Raw genomic sequence first — 22,989 nt, forward strand, 5'->3', positions numbered from 1 at the left:
TTTACACAAGCCTAATCTCTAAATTAGCCCCTTATAGATTAATCAGGTAATGCTATGTGGGGATTTCAACGACATTATTGACAATTCCCTAGACACTTCAAACCCAACCAAGGAAGACCATCTGCATTGTCCTCTTTATTGCAAAAGGAAGACTTATACGATCCCTGAAGATGCTTACATGATACGGAGCAAGATTACAATTTTTATTCCAATCCCCAGCAATTTTATGCCACGTACACACGGTCGGAAATTCCGGCCAGGAAAAGATCGATGAGAGCTTTTCATCGGAAAATGCGACCGTGTGTATGCTCCATCAGAATTTAGCTGTTTGAATTCCCGCCAGCCAAAAATTGATAGCATGTTCTCAATTTTCCTGACGGAAAAACTTTCTATTGGAAATTTCGATCATGTGTATGCAATGCCGAAATGCCAAAAATCTTGCATGCTCAGATTCAACTACGAGACAGAAGCTATTGGCTACTGACTATTGAACGTCTTTTCTAGTCCCGACGTACGTCACTGTGTTATAAACGATCGGAATTTGGTGTGACCGTGTGTAGTCAAGACAGCTTGAGCTGAGTTCCGTCGGAATACTGTCGAGAAAAGAGAAAAGCATCAGGGCTTTCTTAACCCTTCCTCTTCAGGTATCCCATTGTATCTCCCATTGGAAATCTGCAGGAAAATTGTTCCACAAGTGGCATTTCACCCCGGCCAAGCTGGTTACAATATACCCATCATTGTTGGAGCAATTGCAACTTGTTGGGAACCTTTCAGCACAGAAGTATCTACCTTCATCTCCTCAGTTTGCAATGTCCCCTCACCATTAACCCCACTAGATCTTCTTCCGGGACTGACAATACCCAAATGGCTGAGACCACTCAGAGTACTGACGAATCATATACTAACAGCCGCTCGTCTAGCACTAGCGGAAAAATGGAATCGCCACATCCACCCACGATGTCGGATCTTATTAACCTGCTGAACACACACTATTATGCTATACTTGTCGTTTTGTATCATTATTGGTTTTACTGTTTCTACTATGTAATTATTTTTTGATATAATTAAATAAAATATCTTTTTAAATACTGTCTGGTCTATCCTCACATTCCTGAGGGGTGTTGCCGTGCAATATGCACTAGGCTTTCTCTTTTTTTTCTTCTGCTTAATCAATGTCATGCAAGGAAATGTCACCACATAATGTCTAATTAGTAAGCATGATTTCAAGTTTTTTTTTTTGTTCTGTGATATACAATCAAATACTGTTTCCCGTTACATACAGTACTGACAGACGATTGTTGTCTGGACTGCCTCCCACCCCATGGCACAGCGAGTTCTCGAATTGGGGTGCCTGGGGATGGAGATGGTGCCGACACCAGTAGAGTAGGACCAACTTCATGACTGCCGAGGCGCAATGGGCCCGGTACAAATTAAATGTAACAATTTATAGAAACCTTCACCCTTGCCCCTTCACCCTATTAAATCAACACACTTACAACCATTAGGTTGGAAAGGGCAAGGCAACAGCTTTATTAAAATCCAACACATAACATGTTAGCACTTTAAACCAGTGCCAATCACAGTTGTACTGTGAGCACACAATTCCAAAGCAGAGGGGGTCCTGTCCTTACCATAAGTGCTGCACAGACTGCCTACTTATGATTTTCATCAAGGGCATAGCCCATTACAGCTACTTTTATGCTGGCAAGGTCAAGAAACCACAGCAAGCTGTGACATACCTTCGAAAAAAGGGGTGGGAGGATGGGCAGCTCTTACAGCCACGTTTCTTGAAAGACCCAGAATTCCCTGGGAACAGAAAATTTCTGAGCTCAGGCCCAGCCACCTTGTCCTGCACCTGGTCATGTTCCAATCAGTCACGGCTCTCTTTCCCTCGAGGAGGGGGGTTCAAGAGGCCCTCACACTTAGTATTTAAGTTTCAACACAACTATTATATCAATATAACCTGTGATGTAAGTCTTTAACATATGTTATAATGATCAGTAAGAAATTTTGTTGATTTCTTATCTTTCTTACCCCTCTGTATTGATGCTTTTTGAAAATTTCAATAAAAAGGTATGGTTTAAAAAAAACAAAAAGTGCGCCTGACATGAGGAAATTATACAAGCTGCCATTGCTGACCTTTCAACAAAACTAGTTCCCTAGCCACCAAATTGATGCTTTGGTTACAAGGCTTTCTGAGTCGATAAAGATTAAATATAGAGATAAGGAATTCTGGGATTCATTTATAGCATGGATGTTCTATGTGTAACTTGGACTGTAGCTGATAACTGCTATAGAACTTATAGCCACCCCCATCAAATAATTCTCTGCAGCCATTACCTTTTGTACCTCCACCCCTCCCTTTAGAATGTAAGCTCTACGAGCAGGGCCCTTTGTACAAATGAATCTGTTGTCAGCTAGGAACTGTGGTGCTTTTTTCAAGGACCCCAACTTTGCCGGCCAACTTTTTTTTTTATCATTCAGTGGCTAATTGGGGAAAAAATATTGCTGCTAGGTAAATGCAGTTCAGTTCTGTCAATTACTGTTAGTCACAATACTGCAGGTGCTTAGTCATATCTCTCAAAATCTTGTTGATGGTTTCCTTTATGCTTTTAGGCTATGCTTAGCCTAATAAATGCTTTGAAATACTTCAAGATGTGCCAGTAAGTTCTGGGTGAGTGAGGTGTGTACTCCTCAGTTGTGCAGAGAAATCATAAAACAATTCCAAGGCTCCACTGGGTGTACCACTACATATGACTTTCAATCAAGCACAGCCAGGCAGCAAGCATGTTTAGGACGCAGCCCCTGTGCATCTCTCGTGACTGGTGTACTTTAACTAACCAGCAAAGATAAGGATCAGCATGACATTGGGGCAACTAGTATTTTTGCAGAAAAGAAACATCAGCACTTGTATTTTAATGGGACACTGTACCTTCAGTTCAGTTGTCATTTATTAATCCCCCTCGCATCTCCATGAGTGCAGCCGGCCTGGTAAAATAGCTCCATCTGCTCCTTTTTTGTGCGCTTGTACCCATCCATTCCTAGACTTATGCCTCAAGTTGCTGACAACAGTAAGCCCCTTCCTTGTGAAGCAGCAACATTGTCAGCCTACCATGTACACTCCTTGATGGGCTGTTCACAACCCCAACTTAAGTGTGTAAATCGGGATGACAATACTGCTGATAATTCCTGGTCAGCAGCTTAGCATTGTCAGCCTTTAGGGCATATCACAGATCAAAAAACTTTGCAACAGATTCACAAAAATATGATTTGTTTACAAAAATTGTATTAGTGAGGCATGATGCTAAACATACTACTGAAAAATAGATTTTCAGATTACATTCACTTATATGAGCAAAACTCTGAAGAAGAAATCCAGAGGGCCCTTCACAACATTGTTGGGGGTGGTATGCAAGCCTGTGCTGTGTAATTTCTGGAATTCTTTCTCTACTTCCTTTATCAGTAAACTGTTGGACACAATGACACACAAGCTCCACCCACATAATGAAATCACATAGAAGGTGTTTAGGAGCCAAAGTCCCACTTCCAGGTTGCAGAAAAGTATAGTGGAGTATTCCCTGCTTGCAATAACCAGAGGTGGAGTTTGGGAGGATTCCTGTTGTAGAGTAAAAAGCAGCAGAACTTTAGTAGGCACAGCATGTTAATCCATGGGACCCCTAGAATTTCCCTCTAAAGGTGGGACAGTCCAGCTAATTCAAGGATTGTTGGGAAGTATACCGTGGGGAAGGGCTAGAGTCTCTGTCAAGTCTTATTGCTGCCTGTGTCCCGGTTGGGAGATTCACCCCTCCATTTCTACTGGTGACCATTGTCACTGAGAATGAAAGTGAGGGAAAATCCAACATTTTAGAGCTGTAATCAGAACAAGAGGTGAGGAGAAATCTTCCAGTTTGGACACCTGTTCAGGTAATAAGGCTACACTCGCATGGGCTGTTAGCCATGTTGCAAATCCCAGCGGCCAGAACCTACTGATTTCTGCAGCTGTGATCAACAGCTGTTGGTGGATAGCTGCAGTCGCCGAGCCCATAGAGTGCAATTAAAGGCTGACGACGGGCACTGTCAGTGGTCACAATTTATGTGCACACAGTTTCATTCCCAGCTATAGGAATCAGTAAATTCTTGCTGCTGGGATGCGCAGTGTGTCTAACTGACTGTGCAAATGTAGCGTCACTGTCTGAGTAATAGCCCTCACTTTTGAAGAATTCCTCTAAATTCCTTTTGCATCTCTGAAAAAGGAAGTGAAGGGACATTTCCGTAATGATACTTAGTAAAAAATAAACTGGCAGGTATTTTAACCCTTCCATACTCATCCAAAATAAAAATAAAAGTTTGGACTAGATATACACTTTAAGACTAAATCATAGGCACTAGGGAAAGGTGAATGTACCTGGGTTTGGTTCACAGGAAGTTTGTTAAATGTAACGCGAAGTCCAAAAATTCAGTACTTAAGAGTAAAACCATTGATATCTATGAGAGGTGGATCTTGAAAGTATATTTTGCCCATTTTCAAAGCAATAGGAAAAGGATTGTCAAAAAATAACACGAGGATCTGGACATTGCCAGTGGAGACATACCAATTGAAAAGCATTTTCTTAACTCATTTTATCTGGGTCTTTTTTTAAATACCTTTTCATAACTTAAAGAGGAGGGCCGGTTTAAAAAAAAAAAAAGTCAGCAGCTGCAAACACTGTAGCTGCTGACTGCTTAATAAACACACTTACACACTTGTCCAGGGCGCCCGAGATGTCGGCCGCCCGAGGCTGACCCGTCCCTTGGCTCTCGGGTCCCGGCGCCGCCATTTCAACTAAGGGAAACAGGCAGTGGAGCCTTGCGGCTTCACTGCCCGTTTCCTACTGCGCATGCGCGAGTCGCGCAGCGCTTTGTGAATGGGGTGCGCTGTGTTCTGGGACACACAGTTCCCAGAACACAGCGCGACCCATTACCCAGAAGATGCCACACGGAGGAGAGAAGAAAGAAGATCTCCACGGAGGAGGAAGAGGCAGATTAGGATGATGTGCCTAGCAACAGGCATTTCTGGTAAGTTAAAAAAATATTTTTTTTTTCATTTTTTTTTTTATGATTTTTTTTTTTTCATTTCTAATGTATTTTTTTTTTTTTCAGGGTGGCCCTCCACTTTAAGTGTGACATGGAAAAACACCAATATTTTGAATGACATGCTTGGGAGATTGTATTTAATCACTTCAATACCAGGCAATTATGCCCCTTAATTCAGAGGACAATTTTCAGCTTTCGGCACTGTCATATTTTAAATGACAATTGCGCGGTCATGCAACACTGTACCCAAACTAAATTTTTATCTTTTTCTTCCCACAAATAGAGCTTTCTTTTGGTGGAATTTGATCACTACTGGGGTTTTTATTTTTACAAACTAAACCAACATTTTTAAAAAGGTTTCTTAGTTTCTGTCATAAAATTTTGTTTTCCCCTTCACTGACGAGCACTGATGAGGTGGCACTGATGGGCACTGACAAGTGCCACTGATGGGCAGCACTGATGATGAGGTATTGATAAGTACTGACAAGTGTCACTGTTGGGCAGTGATCGGCACTGTGGTGGGCATGGGCACTGGCAGATTTTAATCTTTGGACATTGCTGGGCATTGGTTTGCAGGTGATTGGCACATCTGAGGGGGCTGTACTGATAATCAATGTGCTGCAGCACAGACCCCCCCCCCCTTCTGACAGGGAGAGACGCCAATTGGCTCTCCCTGTCAGCGCGAACCGAGGAATGCCGCTTACCAGCACTTCCTGGTTCACGCGATGATCAGCTGTGATTGGTCACAGATGATCACGTGGTAAGAAGCCTCTAACAGAGGCTTCTTATCCCGATCGGAGATGTGGGGTGTCAGACTGACACGCTGCACTCATGATCGTCACACTGCATGCCCCCACAGGCGTGAGTTGGCATTTTATCCTGCTGGACATCATATGACACCCAATCAGAATAACAGAACCACATCCCAGCCGTCACTATGCTATAGGCCGGGCGGGAAGTGGTTATTCTTTATCTGGTGTTACGTAACAGTACAACTTTCGTGGACAGCATCAGTAAAGCTGTATTCTGGCATCACATATTTTGGATGTGTAATAGATTTTCTTTTCACTTATACAGTAAGGTTGAATGCAGCAGCAGCATTCCAATCTGATATATTTTAATTGGGAAAACATGATTTTTTTTTTTTATGTAGCTTTGGCTGCAACGGCCATAGTTTACCTTATTAAAACAAAAGATAAAAGCTTCAACTTCATGCACATATGGTACAACTTTTTAATAGTATAGTATTTAAACTTATTTTTTCTCAGTACCACACTGACTTGCCCTAGAAGTTAAATAACATGTCAAACACAACATTTCAAGCCACAAACCCACAACCCTTCTCATACACCTATAAAATTTGGACTTCAGGTATGTATTTGGAAAAAATTGGCTGGCATCAAGACCGTGAGCAAACATTTGAATAGGTATGAAATAGAGAAGGCTCTGAAACATGGGCCATTTTTACTGCATATGCTGCAATCATAACCATTGTGATCTGCAGCCTCTACATGGAGTGTATCTTCCATGGTAAAAGTACCAGTCATTTGGATGCCACATTAGGAACCATATCACATGGCGCCACATATTAACCATATTAAATTAAATTCATGGTAATACAGCGCTGTCTAGTGATCTATGACAAATGACCATAAATTGTGAAAATTGAAAAAATGTGAAATTAAAAAATTGATAAACAGTTCCTGCTGCAGCTTAATGTGAGATACACACAACATACAATACATCAAGAAAAAAAGCTGCGCTAAAACCTACAAAATATATGTGAATGCCTTTAAATATAGTGCATACTAGAATATCAAAATACACTACTTAGAACATTAATTCTACTGTGCAATTAAATATCACCATAAATAAATATGCTTTGTATATAAAAAAAGATCAGTGTCCCACACAATTCCTTAAATTTACTCAAACAAATAATAAAACTGTATATAATAATGTTAGATAGTTCACAGCAAAGGATTGAAAGTTGGTTCTTCAGCCCTCAGTAGTGACCACACACCACACCCTTATAGATGTGATAGGGTACACAAAGGAAAGATCCTCTACCAGTAAAATTACTGCCGCTTACCAGCTGGTCTCTTTTTTTAAGGAAATCCAACATGCCCGTGGCTTGTCCCCAGCCAGGGTCTTTGTGAAAAAGTAGCAAGATGTATCCCAAATGCTCCACTTGTATCAGCAAAAAACTTCCGACTATTCAGGGTGACGGAATGTTTTCCAAACTTTCCACCTTTCACCACAGCCGTCCACAGCGTAACTGATAAGTGCGCTCCGATCCCTCCCGATCTCTGATCGGCCAGGCCGTCTCCGTGACGTCACTACGGGGAGCCGTTGAGGACCTTTTTTTTTTATGAGTGATCACATTCCCTCTGTTCTCAGCTGCATAAGAGCTGGGGGAGGGGAAGCAGCAGCACACTGATCTTCCCAGTGAAAGGCTGTGCAGGTGGTGTTGTACGACAAGTTTGATCATTGGAGGAAAGCATAGCTAGAAAACTGACCACTGTGTGTTCTCTTGTTTAGTGTGATCAGTGTTTAACAGGAAAGCAGAGGGCCTGGCAGGAACACCAGGGATTTAACACAATGGAAGCAATACAAAGAGAATAAGATACTTTTTTTTTATACATGTACATGGTACAGCAGGCACATATCAGGAATATGAATTGGGTTTACATATTCTTTAAGTGCTCTTCCACATCAATAGAGCCTACTCTTTTATTGTATATGTTCAAATTCATCAAATCTGTTGATTTTTTTTTCGATTCCTATTTACTTTACTGTTTATTGTAGCAAAAGTGACATCAAGGATATTAAATAATACAATGCAATAATTTTGTATCATTTAACCTAAGAGTTTGTAAACTGGAAGGATGCAGCTTGGGTACAGCAAACAAATCGATTGAACCAGATTATTGTGCCAACTTTCCAACATGCATTCTCAAATTGATTTTTCTCTTTGGCTCATAATGAAATCCTGCATCAGTATCCCATAGGATCTGTATTATTAAGACTAGCACAATCTCTTAAAATAAGCTCAACCGTGTTATATTAAATACAGTTTGCTGATATATACAGTATGTTTTATATGACAAGTGCTGGCCAGTGGCCACACACAAGCCATTTTTTGGACAAATTCAGCCACTTATACCCTGCTTTCACAATAACAATTGTTGGTTTTGTTGATCCATTAGGCCTTTTTTCATTGCTTATTAAAAGTGATTGAAATTACCTAAAAATATATAGTCAGCACTAAGGTGATATACGATTGGAGCTTTAAATGATATTTCATTTTGACTAATCATAACTTTTTGAAAAACAATGAGGAATATACTGTATTTATATTTACTGACCCTTTATGGCTACACACAGGTTGGTCATGCTGGTTGCACATGGTGCTGTAAACTTCCGGTTCAGCGGGGTTAATACAACTAAGGGACTGCCACTGGCTCTCAAGAGAAACTGGCTATGCTCACCCCCCATCCCTTTCTGTCCAGCAGGAAAAAAACTATTTTCTGTAAGCAGAAAGAATAATGTTCCCTACCAGTGTGGTTAGGAAGCGGAAAGTGGGTACGAATCCTTGTTAGTAGAAGGAGTACTGTTCCCTAATAGCAGGAGGAAGGCTGCTGTTCAATATCAGGAAAAATATGCCTATCAGTAGGAGGAGTGCTCTTCCCTATAATCAGGACTACTTGCTAACTAGTGGGTGGTTTGCTGCTCCCTAACAGCAGCAGGAGAACTGTTACATAGCAGTAGGACTGCTGGTTGGTATTATCAGGAAAAATACTGTAATCTGCATAGTTACTAGTTTAATAAATAGTAGGTGAGGTTGAAAAAGGACACAAGTCCATCAAGTCCAACCTATGTGTGTGATTATAAGTCAGCATTACCTTGTATATCCGTGTATGTTTTGGTCATTCAGGTGCTTATCTAATAATTTTTTGAAAACTATCAAAGCTCCCTGCTGAGACCACTGCCTGTGGAAGGGAATTCCACATCCTGGCCGCTCTTACAGTAAAGAACCCTCTATGTAGTATTTTCTTCTAATTTTAATGAGTGGCCATGTGTCTTGTTAAACTCCCTTCCATGAAAAAGTTTTATCCCTATTGTGGGGTCACCAGTACGGTATTTGTATTGAAATCATATCCCCTTTCAAGTGTCTCTTCTCCAGAGAGAATAAGCTCAGTGCTTGCAACCTTTCTTCATAACTAATATCCTCCAGACCCTTTATTAGCTTTGTTGCCCTTCTTTGCACTCGCTCCATTTCCAGTACATTCTTCATGAGGACTGGTGCCCAGAACTGGACAGCATACTCCAGGTGCGGCTAGACCAGAGTCTTGTAGAGTGGGAAAATTATTGCTTTATACCTGGAGTTAATCCCTTTTTTAATGCATGCCAATATTCTGTTTGCTTTGTTAGCAGCTTGGTATTGCATGCTATTGCTGAGCCTATCATCTACTGGGACCCCTAGGTCCTTTTCCATCCTAGATTCCCCCAGAGGTTCTCCCCCCTAGTGTATGGATTGCCTTCATATTTTTGCCACCCAAATGAATTATTTTATTTATTATTTTTCTACATTAAACATCATTTGCCATATAGCTGCCCACCCCATTAATTTGTTCAGATCTTCTTAAATGGGATTGGTCCCAGCACAGAACCCTGTGGGACCCCACTACCCACCTCTGACCATTCAGAGTATTCCCCATTTATCACCACCCTCTGAACTCACCCTTGTAGCCAGATTTCAATCCATGTACTCACCCTATGGTCCATGGCAACGGACCTTATTTTGTACAGTAAATGTTTATGGGGAACTGTGTTAGGTCTTGTAGTATTTCTCCAAGCAGGAGTGAAATGTATCTCCCTGCTGGCAAGGAGTAGGGGTTCCAGCGTGAAGTATTACCCATCCAGTAGTGTCGATAGTAGGGTTTCATGTGAGTGTGTGGTGGCCTCAGCCAGAACTGCACCATTGACCACACCCTCTGATGTGTTTAATCCCACCCACCAGGGCTTACTCATAGATGACTAAGTCCCAGTGGACGGGGTGAAATGTATGAGTGGCATGGTCAGTGAGGCAGCGCTTGCTGGGGCCACCATACACTCACATGGATAGGGTTGGGTAAGTGGCATTTTAAATCCCTACTATCGAAACTACTGTATGGGTAATACTTCACGCTGGAACCCCTACTCCTGAGTCCCAGCGAGGAAATACACTTTACTCTGGCTTGGAGAAATACTTCAAGACCTATGCAGATTACAGTATTTTTCCTGATAATACCAACCAGCAGTCCTATTATCAGGAAAATTACTGTTGCCTATGTTACCTATAAGCAGGAGGAGCACTATTTTCTATCAGTAGAAGGCATACTAATCTCTTAGATTGTAAGCTCTAACGAGTAGGGTACCCTGATTCCTACTGTGTTAAAGTGTACACTTTTCAGTACACAATGGGGTTTATTTACTAAAGCTGGAAAGTGCAAAGTCAGGCTCACTTCTGCATTGAAACCAATGAACTTCTAACCTCAGCTTAATCAATTAAGCTTTGGTAATAAAACCTGGAAGCTCATTGGTTTCTATGCAGAAGTGAGCCTGATTTTGCACTTTCCATCTTTAGTAAATAAACCCCATTGTGTACTTAAAAGTGGGGTATGCCTGTATTGTATTTGTACTGTCTATCCTTAATTTGTAAAGCGCTGAGTAAGCTGTTGGTGCTATATAAATCCTGTATAATAATAATACTAATGCTTACCAATGGGAAATCTGCTGTTCTAGAAGCACTGTCACCTACCATTGGTAAGAATGTTTATCGCTATTATCAGAAGAATGACTGTTACCTACTTTATAAGCAGGAGTACTATTCCCTATAAGCAGAAAATGTACTGTTCCCTAGCAGTGGGAGGTTTGCTATTCCTTGTCACCAGCAGCAGTACTATTTTCTATATGCAGGAGCAATGCTGGCTGTTCCCTACCAGCAGCTAACGCATTATTTCAACTCAAGATTGACACTTTTGCATATCAGCAGAAGGACTAATATGTCCTATTAGTAGTAAAGAAAAGCTCTGTATGTCCTATCAGGTTGTTAAAATGTGACCCAGCAATGTCCTTCTCGTTCGATAATATGTTGGTAAACTACTTTTCTTTAGAACTTAAAGTGATACTAAACACACACTGTTTCATTTACATTGTCCCTTCTATTTCTGTATGTGAATGATGGCACTGGAATTATTTTAATAAAAACATCTAAGTACCTTTTTCCTAAGTGATATGCAGCTGTCACATGACCCCGACCATTCCCAGTCTGTATCCACTGAAACATTGGAGGAGCCTCAAGTCCTCTTTTGCTGGTCAAATGTCCAAAATAATAGTAATTAAAAAAAACAGCCTTTGGAATACATGGTGTAAAAAATAAATAATTAATATCAATAAACTGTTTTAAATTGTCATAGGAATATATATTTGAATTCAAATCTTTAATATATTGAGAAAATAACATGGTGTGGGCAGATTTCTGCCAATTACAGGCTGTGTCACGTCAATCCAGCCTGTGTCTTAGAATAAGAGGGAGGTGAAGCCTTCATTAATCTACATGTAATATCCCGCCCCCTGTGTTTAGTTGATTAGTGTGCATGGAGGAGGAGGAGGAAGGGAGTGGGCTGTTATTTACCACTGTGTATACACCCACATGTGTGACTCTATAGTGACATGGGCTGCTCAAATGTGATAGGGTGGAAATGCTCAGCATAGAAACTCACTGAAAACTGAGCATGTGCAGAGTTGCCACCACAGCTGCAAAATCCCTAGCTGAATTTGGGACATGAACAGGAAGTGAAGCAGGATCAACCAGGTGTTTTTGCAGAATACAGAAAACAAATCTCATCATGACTGAGTGAGTATGAACAGCATGTAATACCACATTTATTGATAAAAAAATTTATGATTCGGGGTGACACTTTAAAAATATGGAGAAAACATCTCAGTAAAATAAATAATTCTATATAGAGGAAAGTTTCACATTTTATTTTAGACTTTGTCTTTTTTTTCTTACCTAGGTTTAGAATGTTGTATTACCCTCTGAGCATATTTTACCATCTGTTGCCAGTAAGTCTTCCCTCGGAAGGATACTTTGGCTGCTTTGCTTCTAGTTATAAACATGAAGTAGTTAAATACGTCATAGGATAATTTATTTTTTCTTATCAAGAGGGATATGACTACTTAACGTCTCTTTGCTCATCTAGCAATAGAGTGCCTTCCTTTAATCTCTGTTTACAGGAACGTGAGACCATCGTTTGCCAATATTTATGGCTGGCTGCCTATTTCTCTAAAGTGTTTTTGCCTTTTCAGAAATGGAATATACATTTGGCACTTCTGATATCTGGAACACAGATGTAATTTCGCAGGATGGTTAAACACACTACTTGATAAAACAAATTGGGTAAATAATTTAACATTTGGCGACACTCTTAATCATCAAAGCAGAAAAATGTAAGCATTTTCAACATATACATTTACATGAAAATAAACTGCTACGTCAATGAACAAAAAAAAAACAAACACATGATCTAGAGCAATTTTCCCATCAAGAGGCCAGAGTATTTTACAGTAGAACTATACTATGCTTGGGACATCAGCCATGTAATAATGAATAGCATTGTTGCTAATTTCCAACCATTAAAAAAATGTATATGATTTGTATTCTCTCTTATATTTTATTCCTAAACTGCCCACCATCTTGCTTAGTTCTATTTAGGCTTGAAATAGGATTAAAAGGAAAGTGACACCACAAAGGTGGAAGATAGACTATGAATAAGGAGGTGCTACACTGATCTTTGCAGTTGCATTTCCTAATACTGGTACACAGATGGGTGTGGAGAAAAGTCTATGACCACTGAACTAGGCAGCTTAAACCAGTGCTGGATAAAACTCTTTGGGGGCTTCTAGGCAGTCAAAATCTTGGGGCCCCCCTTACAGGTTTATGAAGATTTCTCGTGCACATGCTCTAGTGGGATAATATTGAACTTAGTAGTGGGCACGTTGGTGGCTAGATGGAGACGACTATCAGTACTTTACATTACCCATTTGTAGGTTGAACCAAATTTTTTTTTCAAACTGATAGCTGAAAGAAGATGAGCTTTTAAGAGACAAATTGTATTGTGAACCTGATGTCTATGTTTTACTTATGTACTTCAAAGCGCAGTTCCAGCGGGTTCTATGTTTATTAAAAGTCAGCAGCTACAAAAAGGGGTAGCTGCTGACTTTTAATAAACACATGCTCACCTGTCCCACTATCCAGCAATGCGGCCGCCTGAAGCCTCGGTTCTCTCCCTCGCCTCTCCTCTTCACAGCCAGGTGTGCACTGTGCATGTGCAAGTCGCACTGTACCTTCTCAATGGCCGGGCAATCTTCTGGGACCTATAACGTGTCCCAGAAGATTTCAGGGAGGGAGGCAGACTGAGCGGAAGTGGAAGCTGGGTACCTGTCAAAACTAGGTATCCCCTCCCACCCAAAACAATGGCATGCCAAATGTGGCATGTCAGGGGGTAAGGAGTACTTAACCACTTGCAGACCGGACCATTTTGCTGGTCAAAGACCAGACCACTTTTTGCGATTCGGCACTGTGTCGCTTTACCTGACAATTGCGCGGTCGTGCGACGTGGCTCCCAAACAAAATTGACGTCCTTTTTTTCCCACAAATAGAGCTTTCTTTTGGTGGTATTTGATCACCCCTGCGGTTTTTATTTTTTGCGCTATAAACAAAAATAGAGCGACAATTTTGAAAAAAACGCATTATTTTTTACTTTTTGTTATAATAAATATCCCCCAAAAATATATAAAAAAAAATTTTTTCCCTCAGTTTAGGCCGATACGTATTCTTCTACATATTTTTGGTAAAAAAAAATTGCAATAAGCGATTATTGATTGGTTTGCGCAAAAGTTATAGCGTTTACAAAATAGGGATAGTTTTATAGCATTTTTATTAATAATTTTTTATTATTTTTTTTTTTACTAGTAATGGCGGCGATCTGCGATTTTTATTGTGACTGCGACATTGTGGGGGACCCATCGGACATTTTTGACACATTTTTGGGACCATTGTCATTTATACAGTAATCACTGCTATATAAATGCAGTGATTCCTGTGTAAATGACACTGGCAGTGAAGGGGTTAACTAGTGTGTGGCAGTGTAGGGGTTAAGTGTTCCTAGGGGTGTGTTACTAACTGTGGGGGGGTTGGGCTTTCATTTAGTGAACACTGATCTCTGCTCCAATCACATGGAGCAGAGATCAGCGTCACTAGTTGCTAGGCAGAATGGAGAAATGTTGTTTACACAGCATTTCCTCCATTCGGCCGCTCCGTGAGACGATCGCGGGGATGCCTGCGGCGATCGAGTCCGCGGGTCCCGCAACCGGACTCACGGGGGTCCCGACCAGCGCGGGAGCGCGCCGCCGGTGGCGCGCTCCCGATGGCAGGGTGGCATCAAATATTGGATGTACCTGTACGCCAATATGCCTGCCCGTGCCATTCTGTCGACGTACATTGTCGTGCGCTGGTCGGGAAGTGGTTAAGCGGAAGTTCCACTTTTGGGTGGAACTCTGCTTTAAGTTGTTATTGGGTACATTACTTTAATACAGTATTTTCTATATAAAGTCTTTAATGTAATGTTTTAGTTTTGATTAGTTGATTCATTTTTTTCTTTATTTTGTAAACAATTTAACCACATCTCTCCCACACTATAGTCGAAGACGGCTACGGCGCAGGCTTACTGCAGTGTTTGGGCGCTGCACTATGTAATCGCTGAGTCCTAAGGACTCAGCTGATCACAGATTGGGGTAAAGGGCCAATCACAGCGGCCCTTTACCACAAGATCAGCTGTGTCTGATGACAGCTGATCACAATGTAAACACAAGCCGGTTATCGACTTTTGTTTCCTCATGCTGACAGGATGAGAAAGGGAGAAGAGAGCGAAATAACAGGCTTTTGTTAAAGGGACATCTACACTGATAATCAAGGCACTGATTATCAGTGTCCTAATTATCAGTGCAGTCCCAACAGCCTATCAGTGCCCATCAGTGTACATCAGTGAAGATCGCCGCACAACTTTTTGGGTGATGTACAACATTTCTGGCCCCTCTTCGACTCACACATGCACAGTAGGAAACAGGCTGTGAAACCGTAAGACTTCACTTCCTGTTTCCCTTAGTGAAGATGACTGCACCTGCACCTATAGCCAATAGACAAATCAGCTAGGGGTGCCAACATCATGGGATACGTGGACAGGTAAGTGGCCTTATATTAAAAGAACAGCAGCTACAGTATTTGTAGCTGCTGATGTGTGTTTTTTTTGTTGTTTTTTTTAAAGGCTAGAACTCCTCTTTAAATACCACCAAAAAAAGCTCTATTTGTGTAAAAAAAAATTGATAAAAAATTCACATGGGTACAGTGTTGCATGACCGCGCATATGCCATTCAAATTGTGACAGCGCTGAAAGCTGAAAATTGGCCTGGGCAAGAAGGGGTTAAAAGCACCCAATAGGCAAGTGGTTAAGAAAGCTTGATTAATTTTCTTTCAAGATCAAAACAATATTATCTTGATCTGTTGTTGGGGGGGGGGGGGCTTTAATTGGTGTTGTACCCACTCTAACTTATTTGATAATCTGGCACTGGCTAACATAAAATAAGTCATAGACTTCTAGTGTACTGCTGAACTGCGCACTATCCGGACCACTTATACCTGCCGATATGGGGGTGTGAGTCTCCATTATTCCCACTAGTGGTATGTAAGGAAACCTGTGGGGTTAAGAAGTAGAGTGAGCTGTGACTAAAAGAATGGAAGATTGGGCTTTTGATGAATTATGAATCAACTGCATAATGAGAAAATTCTGACCATGTGTATGCTCCATCAGACTTTTGCTGGCAGAATTTCAGCCAGCGAAAGATTGAGAGCGGGTTCTCTTTTTTTTTGGTCGTAAAAAGTTCCTATCCGAAAATGCGTTCGTCTGTATGCAATTTGGACGAGCAAAAAATCACGTATGCTCGGAAACATTTTGTGGCATGCACAGAATCATTGAACTTCATTTTCTCGGCTCGTCGTAGTGTTGTACGTCACCGCGTTCTTCAGAGAACTTTTGTGTGACCATGTGTATGCAAGGCAAGCTTGAGCGGAATTCCATCATAAAAACCATCCATGTTTTTTCTGACGGAATTTCTGATCGTGTGTATGGGGCATTAGTGCTGCAGGATGAGCTTGGGCTAAGTGTGTGTGGCTCTGGAGGTTCCTGGGAATACCACTGGTCTCAGCTCAGTAAAAGTTCCCTTACTCCAACTGAGCTCTACTTCTTTATGAAAAGGCCAGGATCTCCAGGTCCTGACCTGTTACAGGCAGATCATTTACCCACCATAACAAGCATGAGCAAGTTTAATGTCCAGTATGCGAATTTCTAGATAAGTGATTCACTAAGCAACAGGGGGTAGAAAAATATTTTTATACCAAGACAATCCTTTCATCAAAAAAATAAATAAAAAAGTGATACTCGGTACCCCCCAAGAATTACTTTACAACACTGAAAATTAGTATAAAATTACATAAAAGGGATTTTTTTTACAACATAATATATTAAAAAAGCTCATAAGCATGTACAACTCCAACTCCAGGATATTAGCAACACCGACCCCCCACCCCTTATTTTTCACCCTCCTCTAACTAACCGATGCTATAAAAAAATAAAAACTACCTAAATGCCTATTTTACCAACCTAAAGCCATAGTCACATGAACATCCTTCTCTCTTTTTCACTTTTACTGTACCAGATGCAGGAGAAATCAAGGACACGGTGAGGGGACTAGTGTCCTAGCTTGGCCATAGCTCGCAACTGTCTCTGATTTTGAGGGAATGTCCCTGATTTGGAACAAAGTCCCTCTGTCCCTCTTTCCTCCTTATTTTCCCCTCATTTTGATCTGATCTAATATAGTTGAATTTAAAATGTACTATTTATCTTTTAAAAGTATTTCCCAGTGTTAAATCTTTCACCCAATTTCTAAATTGCTGCATTTGTAGATTTCAAAAGCTAATAAAAAAGGAATAGTAGGGGTAAAAAAAAAGAACACTTGTGGGTTCGACTAATCTTTCCTGACAGACTCCACGGCAGACTACGTGTGGGTTAACCCTGCCACCTCTCCAATGCTATAGGACCCTTCTCCCATAAATTTGAGCTCACCACTAGAGACTGCTTCCCTTTTTTGTCCTCTTCTGTGGACCTACAAACAACGCACTTACGTTTTTCGGATGTCCAAATCGATTGCGGCATACGTCCTAGCGGTGTGAAGATAGCCCAGGGCCCAGCCCAGGGCCCAGCCATGGGCGGGTGTGTGGCTCCGGGCCCCTATGTCCAGTAGTGGGGATGGCCTTTCGTATGCCTAGGTGAGGAAGCAGTGGATTGACTGGCAAGTCTGAAGATTTATCTTTCATCCATGGTAGAAAGTTTTTGTATGTGATCGTCTGTCTCCCCCTCACGTCTCCTCTTTCCTGCAATTTTTATTTCTTTTTCTTTTTTGCTTCTGTGGCACCTGGACCGGAGGTGCGTTCCAGGACACGGATCCCTCTTCCGGGTTGTGGCCTGGTGCTCTTCTGTCATGTTATTACGGCGGGGAATTTTAAATCCCTGTAAGCCCCTGTCATATTGGGGTTTCCTGTGGCAACTTGTTACAGCTCCTCCATGCACCAGGCTTCCAGGTGAAGGTAAGCTCCAGCCTGGGACTATGGTGCAGGGTGGGGGGGGGGGTCTGAGATGACTCTTGAAGGAGGAAGCTACACTGCATTTGCATTCCTTTCTCCTAGGACGAATGAGTGTTCCTACAAAGCTGCAGGACTGTCCCCTATTCGTCCACCAGTATGCCATGGACAGGTCACCTCCTCCGTGTAGCCAGCCCTCGTGCTCTAGGTACATGGAGTGTGAGAAGGGGGTAGGCCAAGTCCACATTGGTATGGACATATCCCCTAAAGTCATGTTTTATTAGCTTTTCTTTTAGCCCTTCCAGGTCAGATCATCAGTTTACTGTCCAAAATGACAGTGACCTTTCCAGGTCTCAACATTAACCTTCCTCATCCAGGTCCAAACGTGACTCTCCATCTAGGACCCACGAGCAGAGAAGATGTTCCCATTTCTCCTCCAGTCACCACACCCACCACCGTGACAGCCGCTCTGATCACAGAGCCTGCTGGGGATGTGAGTCGCGAGTCCTGGAGGGCAAGTCACTGTGCGATTCAGGTTATGCTCATGTTATGCTTCATTTAACCAGTTTCTGCCTGGCTTATAGCAGATTAATGGCCAGACAGGACTCTCCTCCTTCCTGGTGGACGTCATATGACATCCTCCTGGTCACGTCGCTCGTGTGTGCCCCAGGGGGCATATAGCGCAGCGACCAGTGCTGAGCCATGTCCATCGGACACAACGCATCCAAACACAGCTGATCCCATGTAAACAAATGCCGGTTATCTGCATTTTCTTCCCTTAGCGCTGTCACTCTGTGAGGAAAGGAAAGCAGATACCCATCTTTCCTGTAACTGCAGATATTTATACTGATCATCAGTGCCCTGGTGATCAGTACATGGGATAAGGTATTCCCCTTTACGGGACTTTAATGCCCCAATTAGTAGTACACAAAAGATATGTAAAAAGAAGTATACAAAGTTTATTGAAAAATGAAATAAAATTGATCAATAAGTGGCTATAGACAAATTGAATGCATATGCATGGCAAAACATAGAAAAATGCAGCTCTAGAGGGGTCTAAGAGCTGCAGTGATCAAATCACCACGGCAGGACATGCGGACCAGACCCGACGCGTTTCAGAAACCTCTTTCTTTAGGGGTGTATAGAGCAGTTTTACTTCTATATTTAAAAACAAACAAAAAATTATAATAGCTAACATGCACAGGCAAACATATGTATAGACATGTATACAATCATTAGTTGTTCAAGGAGAGAACACGAGGTGACGTCAAAAACGTACGGCAAACACGTATGTCGGGACTATAAACGGGCCAGTAGCCAATAACTTTTGTCACTTAGTTTATTCTGAGCATGCGTGGCACTCTGTCTGTCAGAATTGTCTGCACACGATCGGAATTTATGCGATCAGATTTTGTTGTCGGAAAATTTTAGATCCTGCTCTCAAACTTTGTGCGTCAGAAAATCAGACGGAAAAAGTCATATGGAGCCCACACACAGTCGGACATGATCCGATCGCACATTTTCCGTCAGAAAATCCGACCGTGCAGGATCCTGGTGGTGCAGCCAAAGGCCTCCAAAGATGGAGATGCAGCAGTGAGCAACCGAGACCAGCAATGATAAAAGCACACCCACTAAGGGTGATAGACCCCTCCAGAGCTGCATTTTTCTCTGTTTTGCCATGTATATGTATTCAATATTTCTATAGCCACTTATCGATCAATTTTATTTTATCTTCCAATAAACATTGTATACGCCTTTTTACATATCTTTTGTGTACTACTAATTGAGCATTAAAGTCCCGTAAGGGGGAATTCCTTCTCCACTTTCTAGAGTTGTTGGGATGTAGGCCCAGCCTGCTAGTCTAGCACACCGCCCTCTCCTTTTTGTGATTATCAGTGCAGCCCCATCAGTGCCAGTCAGTGTCCATCAATGCAGAATATTAGCGCAGCCTATCAGTGCCACCTTATCAGTTTAGCTTAATCAGTGCCGCTTCATAAGTGCCCATCAGTGCGGCATGATCAGTGGCAGTCAGTGCCACTTCATCAGTGCAGCCTCATCAGTGCCCATAGATACAGCCTCATCAGTGCCAATCACTGCAGCCTTATCAGTGCCCATCAATGCAGCCTCATCAGCGCACACCAGTGGAGATGAAAACATACTTGTTTGCAAAAGTTTGTAACAGAAACTAGGAAAATGTAGTTCTTTTTCAAAACGTTGGCATTTTTTTGTTTGTTTAGCAAAAATAAAAAACCCAGTGGTAATTAAATACCACCAAAAGAAAGCTCTATCTGTCTAAAAAAAAAATGATACAAATTTCATATGGGTTGCATGACCACTCAGTTGTCATTCAAAGACCGCACTAAAAGCTGGAAATTGGCCTGGGCAGGAAGGTGATGAAAGTGCTCAGTAGGCAAGGCAAGTGATTAAATTAAAGTGGGCTGGCAAGCCCTTAAATAAATTTTAACCTGCTATGGTCTCATTACAAAAATGCTACCAATGAGCTGAATTCCCCATGTCACAACTTTTAATGTTGTGTCTTTTATATCTGCCTGGAGTTCACCTTAAAATTGTTATTTCTGATGTAATTTTCAGGGCTTTAGGTATGTAAATACGTAATTTCACATAACACAGGTCTGATTGTTGGAGGAGAAGCAGTGCACTTGGAGCTTGATGATTATATTCTCAATTTGGGTATGTGTCATACAGTTGTATCATTTGGGTACGTATCATACAGTTGTATCTTTTGGGTACGTATCATACATTGTATCATTTGGGTACGTATCATACATTGTATTATTTGGTTACATATCATACAGTTTAAAGCGGTTGTAAACTGCTGCCCATTTCTTCCTGTGACTGGCCGGAGCCGCAATGACATCACTCCCACGCATGCAAGCATGTTGTACTAACCTGCTTTGTGCAATAGTTTTGCAATGATTTGCAATGGTTTACAATGGTTTTTCACAGAGAAGCCCCAATTCTCCTCTTCTCAGGTCCCTGCCATCGCTATTGGTTCTTCCTCCCCACTAAGCTGAGCACCCAACATAGCAAGCTGCTTGCTATGGGGACACTCATAAGAATTGCCTGTGTGCTCACACTAGCAAACCAGAGTGTTTTAGGAGGAACAAAGAAACAATATCTGTGTGTCATGGTCCTTAGTTAATATGAAAACCAAAAACTTTGTGGCAGGGACACAGTATTGTAGTAACCGTGTCATCATCTAATTTGTATTAATGTTGATTGTAATAGATTACCTCCTGTTTATAGCAATAAAATCACACAAACATTAACATTTTTAATAATGCTGTACTTATGGTGAGATTGGAGCCTCATGCAAATCTCAGCAAACTCTGATTACCAACAGTTCCCCTACCCATCCAGACCTCTAAGTAATTAATCACATCACCCACGAGCCTCAAGCATATGAAACCTAAGTAAGCTCCTGGTATATGAGACCCAAAATATGCTTAGAGTGAATTTGGAGTTTGCAGTAAATAATACAAATTTTCTACAATGGCAAAGACAGAAAGTGTAAATGCAATGGGACAGTAAATTGTAAGCTAACACTATAATATAGATGTAAAACTGAACTGCATGACATTGTGTTTGTTAAACCACAGGGTGTCATAAAGCATAAGTAAAAGAAAAAAGAAAATACTGCGCAAATGGTGACAGAATGAAATAAAAAATGTGTAAAAAGCTACATAGCATAATGTTCAATTAAACTGATACAAAAATACATAACTAGTGATTAATAAAATGACAGGGAAAACAGCAATAATCAATAACTATTATAAAGTTTGTCCAAAAAAAAGTCCAACACCAGTGAAAGTAGTTCAAGGTGAATCCAGGGAACATCAACACAGGTGATCATCTGTAGACCTTCAATGTGTCCTTCAAACACCCACATCCAAATATGCTTACCAATGCCAGTGTGATTCTGTGAAGAGAAGTCAATAAATGCTTGTGTGAATAAACCTTCCATAGGTTCACCAGGATTCTCAGGTTAGTCTCTGCTGGTAGAAAGAGGAGGCCAATGGCCGAATATGTAATGTATACACGACCGGACTTTTACGGACTAGGTAATTTCCACCGGTCATATAATGCCAGTGTTCAGCTGGCTGACCTTCAAAGGGAATGCAACCTGCCCAAGAACCGCCTCATTTGTAACATGCCCACCAGGTGGAACTCAACATTGGCAATGCTGCAGCGGCTGCACACTCAGCGGAGGGCCATCAATGAGTACCTGTGTGAGTATGGCACTAGGACAGGGTCAGGGGAGCTTGGATTTTTTTTTTGCCATGTTATTGGCTACTGATCAAGGATGCATGCACTGTCCAGTCACCATTTGAGGAGGCCACAAGGATGGTGAGCAGTGACAGTGCATGCATCAGTGATACTGTCCCTCTTGTCTTCCTGTTGGAGCACACACGTCGTGGAATAATGGACAGGGCACTTGAGGCAGAACAGTGGGAGGAAGAGGAGCTCTTCCTTACCTGTCAAGGCCCCCTTTATCCAGATAAGATTCCTGCGGGCCCGCCGATCAAACAGGAAGAATAAAAGGAGGAGTAGGGGATTGTGTCAGCTTGGAGGTGGAGGATAACACTCAGCATCAGCAGCAGTCTTCAAGGGATCATTTTCAGTCCTCAGAAACCCATGGAGTTGTACGTGGCTGGTAGGAGGTGGTTGAGGATCTTGTGATCCTTAGTGACCAAAAGGACTCAGGATCAAATGCCTCTGCAAACTTACGCTGCATGGCCTCCCTGATCCTGAAAAGCCTGCGAAAGTACCTTAGGATTCGTGGTATCAAGGAGAGGAATCATTACTGGCTGGCAACCCTTCTTGATCCACGTTACAAGGGTAAGGTGGCACAACTTATCCAGCCTTTGCAGAGGGAGAAGAGGATGAAGCATCTTCGGGAGGCCTTTTAGAAAGGTTTGTGCAATGCATTTCCAGAGCCTGGGAGGTTACAATTTCCTGGTGCTAGACAACGTGTTGCTGAGGCTTCGTTCAGTCACAGAAAGAGTGGTGGAGAAGGTGGCTGGCTGACCGATGCCTTCAGACAATTCTTCAGTCCTCAGCGCCAAGGTCTGATTGGTTCCAGCAACCATTGCCAGCGTCTAAATTACATGGTGCAGGAATATCTAGGGGCAAGTTCAGACTTGGAGACCTTT

This window comes from Lithobates pipiens, unplaced genomic scaffold, assembly GCF_037356315.1.
Source record: "Lithobates pipiens isolate NorthernLeopardFrog02 unplaced genomic scaffold, aLitPip1_a1.2 Scaffold_19, whole genome shotgun sequence".
Classification (NCBI taxonomy): domain Eukaryota; kingdom Metazoa; phylum Chordata; class Amphibia; order Anura; family Ranidae; genus Lithobates; species Lithobates pipiens.